Source organism: Oncorhynchus mykiss, chromosome 17 (assembly GCF_057628025.1).
Source record: "Oncorhynchus mykiss isolate SJ-2025 chromosome 17, ASM5762802v1, whole genome shotgun sequence".
Classification (NCBI taxonomy): Eukaryota; Metazoa; Chordata; class Actinopteri; order Salmoniformes; family Salmonidae; genus Oncorhynchus; species Oncorhynchus mykiss.
The window spans coordinates 75619166-75631737 of NC_143038.1; the positions used below are offsets into that span (position 1 = coordinate 75619166).

Sequence of the window (12572 nt, forward strand, 5' to 3'; positions counted from 1 at the left end):
ATTTTACCTCAATTAGCCACGAAATCCCTAGTTTAAAAGCTACATTTTCCTCCCACTTGGGCCAACCCCTTATCAATCCAAGTTCCAGCCAATGCGCTTCATCCCCTCGCCCTTTGAGTGACAGCTAGCAAGAGGCAAACACAACAGAGTGCTGCACATACGGTCTCTGCACACATGACAGAGTACCCACTTCTCGGGGACCCCTTTTGGCTCGTGAGCACTGCTTTCAGAACTGCTGGCTAAAAAGTATACAAAAAGAACCGGAGAATCTCTTTAAATAATATCAAACTCAACCGTTTATATTTTCCAGTGATGAAGACATGGATGTCGCATGGTATGGTGGGGTATGCAAAATGGGTCAGCTTTGAGCACCTCTTATCTCCTGAATATTTTGGCATTCAGGTCCAAAATGTCACTTTGACCACTTGGCAAATGTGTATGGAAAGTTTTGTTCAAATCAAAAATGGGTGTGGTCAAAAAGGGATTGAAATGAAATGGAATGACCCCATATAGAAATAGCAGGTTACTGAAAGAACATCTGCCCAGAACACATTCGCTTCATTGTTTCTTCATAGACTGTCGATAACTCTAATATCGCACAATATTTGTCCACAATAACCATGACGATCTGACACTGCTTCGCCCGACTATATTAGGAAAAAAAACTGCCTTCCACGACGGTCGGTGTCGGCGCAATGGATATGAAATATACCCTAGCCTACAATTAAGAGTAGCCAAGTCAATCTACGACCTCAGAGTCCATCCCAAACATCCATCCCAAACATCCATCCCAAACATCACAAAGCTACAAAGTTATTTTTAGAGAAGCAAAATTCACACCACTCCCGCTGTTCAATTAAGCATTAACACTATCTAGACCAGAAACGAAAAGACATGACTGAAGTAGCTACAGATGTAGGATCTTCATTTGATCAGCCTAGCTGTTAAGAGCATTGGCGCCAGTAACCGAAAGGTCACTGGTTTGAGAATCCCTGAGCCGACTATCGATGTGCCTTTGAGCAAGGCACTTACACCGAATTGCTCCTGTAAGATGATCTGGATAAGAGCGGCTGCTAAATGACTCAAATCAACATAAAACGTTTTGTTGAGAATTTTCCCACGCCGCAGGAAATGCAAATGAGCTGTGTGATTTACATACATTCACTGAAAACACACTAACACACACAGGATTGCACTTTTCACAGAGTCCATTTTTAGCCAGCTAATAGCCTAACCATTGATCAAGGACTATCATGGACTAAACATAAAAAAATGTTGCTTTGACAATATAGGTCCAATTAAGATCCTACATCTGTACATAAAAAATAAAACAGTCTCGTAACCTGATCATTGTGGCATCCTCGTCTGACAAGTCCCAGCTCTTATGACCAGAGAAGTACAGTCGCATCCAGCAGTTAAGAACACCCCTTGTTCACCACTCTTCTGTCAGTACAGAGCTAGCCGTGCCGTGCTGTGGTAGTCCATACTCTTAGCCCTATAGAACATTAAGTGGCACTCAGTTCAACAGACCATCCAATGCTCAGCGTTCAAAAAGGGGGAGGGATTAAAGCCTTGTATTTCTGTGACATAACAAACTGCATTCCTTCCTGTACAGCCAGTTTCAGTCTACCTCCAGTAAATTCCCCAATCCAACACTCCAACCCACATAAAAAAAAAAATGTATAGTATACTATGGTATAAATACTTTAGTATTCACCTGTGTTTTTGCAGACTAAAGTGAGCAAAAACACCACAGTCAATATTGTAGTATTTACATTTAACTAGAGTATAAATAATGCAGTATTCACTGTAGTATTTACAATGAACTATAGTATAAATAATGTAGTAAAATAAAACTACTGTACATACTACTACAGTAATTGATGGAGGGTTTTTGCAGATTGTAGTATTGTTTTTGTTTATTATCTTTGACATAGAAGAAGTGGAGTCTTTCTCTGAGAAACCCTGCTGGAGAAATAGTCAAATGAGCACATTCAATAACCTGTCACTAACCTGTAGTTAGGAAGGACTGGGGTCTGAACGTGTTTTTGCAGATATTATTGTCCTAATTACTATAGTATTCGAGAGAGATTTCAAGAGACGTGAACCCTCTAAGCCTCTTTAGTGCGGCGACAGTCCTGTTTGCGGCCATGGACGGGGCCATGGACGGACCCAGGGACAGACCCAGGGACAGACCCAGGGACAGACCCAGGGACAGACCCAGGGACAGACCCAGGGAGAGACCCAGGGACAGACCCAGGGAGAGACCCAGGGAGAGACCCAGACCCGTGGACAGACCCAGACCCGTGGACAGACCCAGACCCGTGGACAGACCCGTGGACAGACCCGTGGACAGACCCGTGGACAGACCCGTGGACAGACACAGGGACAGACCCAGACCTGTGGACAGACCCAGGGACAGACCCAGACCCGTGGACAGACCCAGGGACAGACCCAGGGACAGACCCGTGGACAGACCCGTGGACAGACCCGTGGACAGGCCCAGGGACAGACGCAGGGGGAAATTAGACTTCTGTGTCAATACCATACTCCACAATTATCACCTGACTGATCTGCTGCCACGCCGACTGGACGCATTGAGCTAATCATAACTGACGCCATCTAGGAATTAGGGGACAAAGTGTGAATCCAGGCTAACGCCATTCACACCTACTAGGGATGGGCACAATTGTTTGACGATTCAAACAGGCGGCTGGTAGCCTAGTGGTTAGAGCGTTGGGCCAGTAACCGAAAGGTTGCTAGATCAAATCCCTGAGCTGACGAGGTAAAAAAATTGTCGTGCTGCCCTTGAAAACTGAACACAACTTCACACTGGTCGCTGATATTCACACCATTACTGAATACAACTTCACACTGGTCGCTGATATTCACACCATTACTGAACACAACTTCACACTGGTCACTGATATTCACACCATTACTGAACACAACTTCACACTGGTCAACACATATTGAATTAACTTCACACTGTATATTATAATAGTCCACAGAATATCTGATTTGCTCATATTTGTGATTTAGATGGAGGAATGGGAGGACAGGAATGTACTGTACAAGCATGATGATCTGCAAGTCATTGTGGCAGTAAGGTGAAAACACGGTGTAAACAGAGCCACACACTCTCCCTCCCTCAAAACACACACATCACTCTCTCCCACAAGCACACACTGCTCCCAACTTTAAAAAAATGATAGGTACAAAACTGAATTGAAGGAGCACCAGAAATATATTTTTGAATAGTATATATATAAAATCTAATGCAACATTGTTTCTTGAGCTGAAATAAAACATCCCATAAATGTTCCTTACGCACAAACACTTCAAATGTGCAAATGCACAAATTTGTTAACATACCTGTTCGTCAGCCTTTCTCAGTTCTAAAGACACTCCATCCATCTGACGGGTGTGGCATATCAAGAAGCTGATTAAACAGCATGATCATTACACAGGTGCACCTTGTGCTGGGGGACAATAAAAAGGGCACTAAAATGTGCCGTTTTGTCACACAACAATGCAACAGATGTCTCAAGTTGAGAGAGCGTGCAAATGTCCACCAGAGCTCTTGCCAGAGAATGTAATGTTCATTTCTCTACCATAAGCCGTGTTGTGGTGTTTTAGAGAATTTGGCAATATGTCCAACTGGCCTCACAACCACTGACCACATGTAACCATGCCAACCCAGGACCTCCACATCTGGCATCTTCACCTGCGGAATCGTCTGAGACCAGCCACCCAGAGAGCTGATGAAACTGAGGAGAATTCTGACTGACTGGGCCCGGCTCCCCAGAGGGTGGGCCCACGCCCGGCTCCCCAGAGGGTGGGCCCACGCCCTCCGAGGCTCACCCATGTCTGAGCCCCTGCACAATCATGTGAAATCCATAGATTAGGGCCTAATTAATTTATTTAAATTGTCTGATTTTCTTTGTAACTTTGTAAAATCTTTGAAATTGTTGCAAGCTGCATTTATATTTTTGTTCAGTATAATTTAGTCTTCCATTAAGGCCCATATGAATCACACCTATATGAATCACACCATTGATATAGTTTAATCTTCCATTATGGCCTATATGAATCACACCCATATGAATCACACCTATGTGAATCCTACCATTGATATAGTTTAATCTTCCATTATGGCCTATATGAATCACACCCATATGAATCACACCTATATGAATCACACCTATATGAATCCTACCATTGATATAGTTTAATCTTCCATTATGGCCTATATGAATCACACCCATATGAATCACACCTATATGAATCCTACCATTGATATAGTTTAATCTTCCATTATGGCCTATGTGAATCACACCCATATGAATCACACCTATATGAATCACACCCATATGAATCACACCCATATGAATCACACCCATATGAATCCTACCTTTGATATAGTTAAATCTTCCATTAAGGCCTATATGAATCACACCCATATGAATCACAACTATATGAATCACACCTATATGAATCACACCCATATGAATCACACCCATATGAATCACACCTATATGAATCACACCCATATGAATCACACCCATATGAATCCTACCTTTGATATGGTTAAATCTTCCATTAAGGCCTATATGAATCACACCTATATGAATCCTACCTTTGAAACACATCTCATGAGAAGCAGACTATTTTCCTTTCTTCCTGGGCCAATCAAATTAGCCTAGACCGATTGTCAAGTTAGCAGGTTGTCAGCTAGGTAACGTGACTGAACAACGTTGTTTCTCAAACCAATAATTAGCGACCCTGGATTAGTTTAAAACAGCCCGCAAGTTTGTGAAATGATATCAAATCTGTGCAAATAAATAAATAAATGAATAAATCACACAAGGAAAAAATGTAGTGCTGGTAAAATTTGTATTTGCTGTAAATCTGCAAGCATGACAGTCACGAAGCTGTGCTGTATGTGTCGTCTCTGGCACTCAGAGGCTGCGTGACAGTAAACTTGTAAAAGCCTACCCAGACTGGTCCTCTGTTTCATGAAATTATACAAATGCATCAACTTTGCTCGCTCGGCATGCTGCTCCAATGTAACATCTAATCTAACAACAGAAGACTCATCAGGGACTGCATACCCACTCTCCCTCACGGCTAATTTATATGTATTTATATATATAATTTTTTTTAAATGATGAATCGACGTGCAAGAAGAGAGTATTGAGAGAAGCAGGCGAGTTATGGCTAGAAGGGGACGTGGCTGCCAACTACAGCTCCCACATGTGATGTGTGCATGATTTTTATTCATCATTTTTGCAGGCACCGTACATCAAAATAGAATTACAATTACGGGAATTAAGTTAGTTACAATGAGAAGGAGACGGCTACAATGAGCAGCCATCTGGTAGGCTGTTGTTTAATGGAGTTGTTGTAGACATGGACAGGGAGTGTAGAAAAACAGCCTAAATTAGCGGGCTATCTTGGCTAGCTTCTTTACATGGATTTGCCGCAGTGAAGACAGGCAGAGTTCCCTAAGTGGCAATGCTTTTATACCCCGGTCCCTGCCCATCCCCTGCTGCAAGCAAGCTGAGCAGCACCTCTCCTAAGTCACGCAGGCTGCATAGGAAGCCAGACCCCAAGTTGCAACAATGCATTTCGACTATACCCCCAATTCCTCAGTAAAAAGGCACATGACAACCCACTTGGAGTTTGCCAAAAGGCACCTAGGACTCTCAGACAATGAGAAACAAGATTCTCTGGTCTGAGGAAACCATGATTAAAATCTTTGGCCTGAATGCCAAGCGTCACGTCGGGAGGAAACCTGATTAGTCAGGATTAAGAGAAAGATGAACGGAGCAAAGTACAGAGAGATCCTTGATGAATACCTGCTCCAGAGCGCTCAGGACCTCAGACTGGGGCAAAGGTTGATCTTCCAAACAGGACAGCGCAGGAGTGGCTTCGGGACAAGTCTCTCAATGTCCATGAGCGGCCCAGCCAGAGTCCGGACTGGAACCTGATTGAATATTTATGGAGAGACGTGAAACTATCGTTGCAGCAATGCACCCCATCCAGCAATGCACCCCATCCAGCAATGCACCCCATCCAGCAATGCACCCCATCCAGCAATGCACCCCATCCAACCTGACAGAGCTTGAGAGGATCTGCCAAAGGTGCTTCAACAAAGTACTGAGTAAAGGGTCTGAATGCTTATGTAAATGTGATGCGTTTTTTATTTTGAATAAATTAGCAAACATTTCTAAAAACCTGTTTTTAATTATGTTTTTAATTATGGGGTGTGTAGATTGGTGAGGAAAAAAAATAAATAAAAATTAATCGATTTTAAAATAAGGCTGTAACATAACACAATTTGATAAAAATTCAAGGGGTCTGAAGAGGTCCGAATTCAAGGGGTCTGAAGGGGTCCGAAGGCACTGTATATAGTCAGTTTACTCACACAAAAAAAAGAGTTGTTCAATGCTTAAACTCCCATGAATGCATTCGGCAAAACCAGTCCCCACCGTCACCGACTGAAGGTGCAGCTCCAGCACCCAATGTGCTATTTCCAAATAGCCTATATGTTCATATTGAATTACATGTAAACCTCATCCTTTATTAGTTCCAATAAGCCTCCAGTGTTTTTGGATGGTTGTTTGGACAGTCGATGAGGTTGTATTTGTCTGTTACCATTTGGGCTCCCGAGTGGCGCAGCGGTCTAAGGTACTGCATCTCAGTGCTAGAGGCATTTACCACAGACCCTGATTTGATTCCAGGCAGTATCACAACCAGCAGTGATTTTAACAGATACAGCATGTATAGCTACTTAGTTAGCTAGATTTGCTAACGTTAGCGCCAAAGATACAGCATGTATAGCTACTTAGTTAGCTAGATTTGCTAACGTTAGCGCCAAAGATACAGCGTGAGAAACTAAGATTCAGTAATGATTTGTCTGTAGATTTCATAATAAATGTGTTCTTCTAACAGGCCTACATTTTGTTTGGACTAAATCGCTAAGATTAAACTCTGCTATTATTGCTACAAACACTATTTGGGACATAGCATGCTAACTAGATACAGTAACTCTGTATTAGTTAGAATAGCTAGTTAGCATCTAAATTTGAATAACATATTAGTGTATCGCAGTTGATTCGTGACAATGACATGAACATAACAGTCCAAACAACGTGTCATAAGTTGTTAAAGACAGTCCCTAAGATGAAACTCAGCTGTTATTGTTGCAAACACATTTCGGATGTAACGATAGCGGTCAGGCTAGTTAGCATGCTAATTAGATACAGTAACTTATGGTTAGCATTGTTTATATGGCAGATGATTGGTGACACCACCCCGTTCACAATAATGGATCGCACCTACAGACAGCGAGTCACGTGGCCATGGCTTGCTATATAAAGCAGGCAGACAGGCATCGAGACATTCAGTTACTGTTCCAACGAGTGACCGAGCGTGGTATGATCGGCGGTTACCGTATCTCAGAAACGTCCGGCTTCCTGGGCTTTTTACAAACAACAGTGTCTAGGGTTTACCAAGAATGATGCGACAAACAAAAAAAACATCTAGTCAGACTCTCAATCTCACAGACACAAACATGACTTGAGTTGAATTACCATTTATTTTACCTTTATTTAACTAGACAAGTCAGTTAAGAACAAAATTCTTATTTTCAATGACGGCCTAGGAACAGCGGGTAAACTGCCTGTTCAGGGTCAGAACGACAGATTTGTACCTTGTCAGCTCGGGGATTTGAACTTGCAACCTTTCGGTTACTAGTCTAACGCTCTAACCACTAGGCTACCCTGCCGCACCAAGGTAACCTCCTGCCCTTCAAAATTGTCTTATCTGTGATATTTTTGTTAAAAAAAACTCAGGTCACAAAATAATTTCATTAAACAATACAGCACATTACTTCTTACTAGTTATACACCTAAAATACTACAAAGCATGCTCATCCATTTTTTGTTGGTGTAATGTTAGCGGGGGGGGGGGGGGGGAATGTTATTTTAGCTGGTAAAAAAAATCTGAGTGGCTGGTGTCCCATAAAGTTAATTTAGGCCCTGCGGCCAGCCCTGATAAACAGCCACAGAAACAGCCAACCAGAACTGATAAATCAGATAACTGACAGGCCCTGACCTTAACCTCCATAGCAAACAGAGCTCTGTGTGTGTGTGTGTGTGTGTGAGATTGATTGAAAGGCACCAACAGCATCTCTTCAGCTATCAGGGTGGTTTTCCAGCCCATATAAAAACACCATGGCTTAGACACTGCTTCTGCTTAACCAGTCAGTCTGTCTTCACCCTGCTTCTGCTTGACCAGTCAGTCGGTCTTCAACGACTCCGTCCCAAATGGAGCTCTGGTCAAAAGAAGTGCACTACATAGGACATAGGGTGCCATTTGGGAAGTGTCCATGATGTTACTGTGCACTGACAAAACAACAGCACTCATGTGGGAAGACAAGGAGGAAGTTACAGTTATTAGAGGCACCCTCTTCCTTATGGGCCCTGGTCGAAAATAGTGCACTACATTGGGAATAGGGTGCAATATGGGACGCATGCATGATGGGCTTTGGGCCCTGGTCGAAAGTAGTGCACTATATAGGGAATAGGGTTCCATTAGGGAGGGATCCATGATGTGCCTACATCGGTCGTGTGTGTTGACTCGTGGTAAACCATTCCAGGATATGCAGAGTCGGGAGACCGGACGAGAGAAAGCAGCTTCTGATTTGTGCATTGAGTCCTAAGCAATTACCCACAATCCTGTAATCTTCCCCACAACCTGCTTGTGACTTTATATCCAAGCCTCTGTGTGTGTCTTCCCATCGACAGTTAGAGCAACTACAATAGAGTTTCATCACACACTTTCTGACTAATTCATATTTATGCCTAGCAGTTAGAGAGGAGAGACAGCAACTGAAGGGTTGACAGTTTGAATCCCGGGTCCGAAGGGAAAAAAATATTGTGGGAAATGAGCTGGAACCAGAGGGTTGCTGGTATCAAATCCTAGGCACTAAACCGCCCACAAGAACAGCAGCCCCCCCCCCCAAACTCTCCACAACCTATGTGTGTATGTGTCTTTCAGAGGGGTTTGGTTAAAGGAGGAAGTCAAAATTCAGGTTGGGCCTTGTGTGCAAATGTCCAATAAAGTGGCTAATTAATCTTAATCTCACTAATCTCACTGTTCACAACTACCACAGATATCCTAATAAATGAAGGGAATCATTGCATGTTTCAACTGAAATGGTTTAAAATGGATACAGTATTGTTCCATCGTTTCTCTATCAGGCTGATACAGAGAGAGACTCATCCATGCTTTTATTACAAACAGGCTTTTATTACAAACAGGCTTGACTACTGTAATGCTCTCACGCCTGGTCTACCCAATAAAGCCATTGCAAAACACACATGGGTACCTACAAAGACCAGACGGAGAGCACACATTAAACCCTGTTTAAAGGTTTCTACACTGGGTGCTTGTGTCATTTGGAATTAATTTTAGGATTATTCTATTGGTTTTTAAATCAATCGATGATTTTTCACCCCAATACATGTCAGACATGCTTTTAAGTTATGTACCCAGTAGGTCCCTCAGGCCTTTTAACTATCCCAAAGCCTAGGTCCAGAAGGCATGGAGAGACTAACTATCCCAAAGCCTAGGACCAAGAGGCATGGAGAGACAGCCTTTTAACTATCCCAAAGCCTAGGACCACACGGCATGTTACTATTTACCTTATATTTCACTAGGCAAGTCAGTTAGGATCAAATTCTTACTTACAATGACAACCTACCGGGGAACAGTGAGTTAACTGCCTTGTTCAGGGGCAGAACGACAGATTTTTACCCTGTCAGCTCTGGGATTCGATCCAGCAACCTTTTGCTGTTACTGGCCCAACTAGGTTACCTGCCGCCCCTAACCACTAGGCTACACCACCATTTCTATACCACTGTCAGCTTCAGTACACAAGGGAGGTCACCCAGAAGGGGGGGTACTGCTGCACAGTCGGAACTAGAAGCATTTCGCTACACTCGCAATAACATCTGCTAACCTTGGGTATGTGACCAATACCATTTTTATTTTTTTGTATTTGGAAAGTGGCTCGGCATGGAAAAATACACATTCGACAGGTGACACGAATGCTAATTGATGAGGCACGGCCCAGCGGGGAGGCAGGCAACAGAGGGCTGGGGGGGCTAGAGGATTGAAGCCTGGAGGTGTTGACATGGGCAGAGAGGGGATGGGAATTCTCTGGATGTCTGTCAGTCAGCCTGGCCTGCCAGTTTACAAGAGTTCCTAATGACACTGATGCTGCTATTGTCTTTCTCTCTCATTAAAAATATAAGAGGAGCAAGTAAAGTAACAACGGAACATATGAATCCATGTTCAGGCAGAGGTCCACCTGACTTGCCAGTCATTTCAAGGGCAGAGTATGACGGGCCACTGTATAACACTGATGATACTAGAAAACAGATACTGGACATGACAAGAACAGCTATTTAACGTTACTGCCGTCTATAGTTAGCTAACGTTATATAACAATCACGGTTCATGTTTATAATTAAGCTAACATTAGCTAGCTATCACAGACATTGCAGTAACAACAACCCAACATTGCAAAGATCTTTATATTGTAAAGTAGTTAGCTGATACCATTGTTCGTGGATCATCTGACGTTAGCCAGATAGATAAACAACGTTAGTCACATAGCTAGCTAGCCTTGTTACCAACATATGTATGTTAATAAACCAATATATTTCAGATTATCTCAGCCAGATAGCTAGCAAACAAACGTTTGACAATGCAAGCTTCACAGCTAAGTTAGTTACACATTAACACAACGTTAGCAAACGTTATTTACTTACCAGGTTTTTTGAATCCTCAGTTTAACAGATGGAAGCAAATCGGTGAAATCCCAGATAGAAAGGCAAACAATGACAGACCCCCTGAATGAACTTGTCGTTCCCGAAAATATATATTTTTTAATGTACCTAGCAGCTAACGTGTAGCCTGTGTGACTGCAGTTTAACTAGACTAGCAAACTAACTATAACCAACGTTACCTAGATCTGGGTAACTCACGTTAATGTAGCTCAATAGAAATGTACTTGCAACCTGAGACCAAGTATCCAGCTAACTGTTAGCTAGCTAACATTAGTTATCTAACGGTACTCTGGTTAACCCTTAGCTAGCTAACAGTTAGCGAAGCTAAATATCGGAGTACATTAACTAGGTAATTTACTGTACGTTCGCTTGGCTAGCTAGTTGGTAGCCAGTTCGCTTCTGGCATTGTTACGTTAGCCCCTGGGTTAGCACAATAGCTACCTAATTTGGGTCCTTCAATTTAGACAACAATGTAAATATATATGTGTGTGTCCCTCTCGTCTGAAACCACGACTCAACCCAATAATAATGTCAGGCCGTAACATCGACCATTCACCCTCATAACATTACTAAGCTACGACTAGCTATCTACACAATGTTTTATGTAGCTTGAATAAAAATTGGCAACCAGTAGCTAATTCTATACAATTGTGAATCAGTTTGTAACCCAAGAAATTATGTTTAAAAATAATAAAATAAAATGTTTGGACACTGCGAGTCGTATAATTTCCTGATGTAGCGCTGTTGTCACCTAGCGACAGCGCTGGGTGGTGGAGTTCGCAACTTCCGGTTGCCTTTTTATGAATCATTAGTTTCTAAATAAACGTCTAAATAAATCCGCTCCATAAAAAATACCTTTTACTTATTCAATAAATTGTATTTTATTTTTTATTCTAAAGAATACACACACGCACACGATTTAAAATTAAATTAAAGTGACTGGTCAGGTTCATGTCAGGATGAGCCTACAGGAAGGGTACCACATGAGGGAGGAGGAGGTCTTCCCTGTAACACACAGCGTTGAGATTGCCTGCAATGACAATAAAATCAGTCCAATGATGCTGTTGTCTTGCTTTGCACACATTGTAAAAAATAATAAAATGCAGTACTACAGGATATTTCTTAACGTGGCTCTTTAATAGCTAGCTTTAACTGTCATGTTCATTATCGCCAACCAGGATCAAACTGCCCATGACCTAACCATTTGGGTGGTTTTAACCAATCATGGCACAGTGTGAAATGGCGGTAAAATGCATCCAATTACAATTCAGTATGTTCACACATATGAATATTACACCCCCCTTCTTTTAAAACAAAATAAAAATGTTTACATATTCTAAGGGTTTCTTTTGAATACATGCTCTGTAGTTTGAACTCATGGTAAGGAACCATTTAAATTGCATACTACACCAACTGAATCAACATAGACTCTGAAACAATAATCCAACATACTGTTACTTTTCAGACAAGGGATTCTCAGCAACTCAGCTTTCAATGTAGAAATAACATCTTAACATTTCAAACAAATACAATACGAAAGCATTTCAAGTGAACTTTCAATAACAAGTTTACAGTCTGGAACTCTTTTAGCGCAGCGATCCGCCTACACCCTTTGACATTTCACAGGTCTAGGACAGCTCTGGGCTTGACCTCTCTTCCTGACCTTGTGCGATATGATGCTGAGCATGCTTCTGTGTCAGTCAACAGTTC

At 42.2% G+C, this 12572-nt stretch overlaps 1 protein-coding gene across 1 annotated transcript in view; it reads right to left on the reverse strand.

Annotated features, from left to right (window-relative positions):
• The window catches only part of LOC110493304 (inositol hexakisphosphate kinase 1), a 102719-nt gene extending 91108 nt beyond the window's left edge, over window positions 1-11611 (reverse strand). Inside the window, exon 1 of the mRNA XM_090206502.1 lies at window positions 10845-11611. The gene's annotated coding sequence lies outside the window, so the exon portion shown is untranslated. The remainder of the gene's footprint in view (window positions 1-10844) is intronic.
• Window positions 11612-12572: the final 961 nt, after the last annotated feature.